Below are 2,500 nucleotides of genomic sequence, written 5' to 3'. Positions count from 1 at the left end.
CGAATTAAGGTGAAACCGCGAATGGCTCATTAAATCAGTTATGGTTCATTAGATTGTACCCACATTTACTTGGATAACTGTGGTAATTCTAGAGCTAATACATGCAAAACAGAGTCCCGACCAGTGATGGAAGGGACGCTTTTATTAGATCAAAACCAATCGGTGGCGCGCGGTCTCCGTGCGTCCACCGTTTATTTTGGTGACTCTGAATAACTTTGTGCTGATCGCACGGTCTTAGCACCGGCGACGCATCTTTCAAATGTCTGCCTTATCAACTGTCGATGGTAGGTTCTGCGCCTACCATGGTTGTAACGGGTAACGGGGAATCAGGGTTCGATTCCGGAGAGGGAGCCTGAGAAACGGCTACCACATCCAAGGAAGGCAGCAGGCGCGCAAATTACCCACTCCCGGCACGGGGAGGTAGTGACGAAAAATAACGATACGGGACTCATCCGAGGCCCCGTAATCGGAATGAGTACACTTTAAATCCTTTAACGAGGATCCATTGGAGGGCAAGTCTGGTGCCAGCAGCCGCGGTAATTCCAGCTCCAATAGCGTATATTAAAGTTGTTGCGGTTAAAAAGCTCGTAGTTGAATCTGTGTCGCACACCGTCGGTTCACCGCTCGCGGTGTTTAACTGGCGTGATGTGGGACGTCCTACCGGTGGGCTTAGCCTCGCGAGGGGCGGCCCAACTAATATCCCGTCGCGGTGCTCTTTACTGAGTGTCGAGTCGGGCCGGTACGTTTACTTTGAACAAATTAGAGTGCTTAAAGCAGGCTATCCTCGCCTGAATACTGCGTGCATGGAATAATGGAATAGGACCTCGGTTCTATTTTGTTGGTTTTCGGAACCCCGAGGTAATGATTAATAGGGACAGATGGGGGCATTCGTATTGCGACGTTAGAGGTGAAATTCTTGGATCGTCGCAAGACGGACAGAAGCGAAAGCATTTGCCAAAAATGTTTTCATTAATCAAGAACGAAAGTTAGAGGTTCGAAGGCGATCAGATACCGCCCTAGTTCTAACCATAAACGATGCCAGCTAGCGATCCGCCGAAGTTCCTCCGATGACTCGGCGGGCAGCTTCCGGGAAACCAAAGCTTTTGGGTTCCGGGGGAAGTATGGTTGCAAAGCTGAAACTTAAAGGAATTGACGGAAGGGCACCACCAGGAGTGGAGCCTGCGGCTTAATTTGACTCAACACGGGAAACCTCACCAGGCCCAGACACCGGAAGGATTGACAGATTGATAGCTCTTTCTTGATTCGGTGGGTGGTGGTGCATGGCCGTTCTTAGTTGGTGGAGCGATTTGTCTGGTTAATTCCGATAACGAACGAGACTCTAGCCTGCTAAATAGGCGTACCTTATGGTATCTCGAAGGCCCCCGGCTTCGGCCGGCGGGTTTTTACTACCAACGTACAAACAAATCTTCTTAGAGGGACAGGCGGCTTCTAGCCGCACGAGATTGAGCAATAACAGGTCTGTGATGCCCTTAGATGTTCTGGGCCGCACGCGCGCTACACTGAAGGAATCAGCGTGTGTTCCCTGGCCGAAAGGCCCGGGTAACCCGCTGAACCTCCTTCGTGCTAGGGATTGGGGCTTGCAATTGTTCCCCATGAACGAGGAATTCCCAGTAAGCGCGAGTCATAAGCTCGCGTTGATTACGTCCCTGCCCTTTGTACACACCGCCCGTCGCTACTACCGATTGAATGATTTAGTGAGGTCTTCGGACTGGTGCGCGGCAATGCGTCGGCATTGCCGATGTTGCCGGGAAGATGACCAAACTTGATCATTTAGAGGAAGTAAAAGTCGTAACAAGGTTTCCGTAGGTGAACCTGCGGAAGGATCATTAACGTTTACGGAGGTCCCAATGATGGAGACTGAAAGTTAAACACAGAGACCTTGCATCTCCGAGGAGGAAGGATGCGCTGCGAGGATTGTCTCGAACGCGCACGCCACGCGTTCGACGCCCCCGATCGTCTCGACGCGCGCGCAACGCCACAACACCGCGCCGCAATACGGCGCGTGTCTTGCGTCTGGTTACTGCGTTAGCGTCAAGTGGACACCCCGGGGGCGCGCGATCGAACGGAAGCGAGAGGCGCTCGGCGCGCTCGAACTCGAGAGGGAGATATTCTCCCTCGTCGAGATCGGCGTCAGCTGGGCGCCGGTACCGGTGGTAACCTATGCGCGCGCGCGCTGAAGGGCCGAGATGCCAGATATCTCGTGCCCGATGGTTTTTCAAAGACTTCCGCCCCGGCTCTCGCCTCGCGCGAGAGACGCTCCGAATTTTCGCGCGACAATCTCCTCTTTTGTGCATCTCGTTGTGCCGCCGTAGCCCCCGTAAAAAAGGGGCGGCGGTCCGCGCGTGCTCGGACGCGCGGCCAGGCTGATCGAAGGGCCCGAAAAACCCGAGACGCATACGGAAGTAAGTTTTAAGCGTCGTTGTGAACGCAAAGCAAAAAACGATTACCCTGAACGGTGGATCACTTGGCTCGTGGGTCG

General features: G+C 53.6%; 2 non-coding genes across 2 annotated transcripts in view; both read left to right on the top strand.

The window, feature by feature from the left end:
* The window catches only part of LOC139781579 (small subunit ribosomal RNA), a 1,920-nt gene extending 70 nt beyond the window's left edge, over positions 1 to 1,850 (top strand). Inside the window, exon 1 of the ribosomal RNA XR_011720585.1 lies at positions 1 to 1,850. This exon is cut by the window's left edge and continues 70 nt beyond it. This is a non-coding gene — a ribosomal RNA (small subunit ribosomal RNA).
* Positions 1,851 to 2,465: 615 nt separating this feature from the next.
* The window catches only part of LOC139781570 (5.8S ribosomal RNA), a 155-nt gene continuing 120 nt past the window's right edge, over positions 2,466 to 2,500 (top strand). The window contains exon 1 of the ribosomal RNA XR_011720576.1: positions 2,466 to 2,500. This exon is cut by the window's right edge and continues 120 nt beyond it. This is a non-coding gene — a ribosomal RNA (5.8S ribosomal RNA).

Source organism: Temnothorax nylanderi, unplaced genomic scaffold (assembly GCF_030848795.1).
Source record: "Temnothorax nylanderi isolate EJ_2023f unplaced genomic scaffold, tnyl_v1.0 TNYL_tig0346_pilon, whole genome shotgun sequence".
Lineage (NCBI taxonomy): Eukaryota > Metazoa > Arthropoda > Insecta > Hymenoptera > Formicidae > Temnothorax > Temnothorax nylanderi.
Note: the sequence above shows the minus strand (reverse complement) of the source record. Positions and strands in the feature narration are given on the sequence as shown.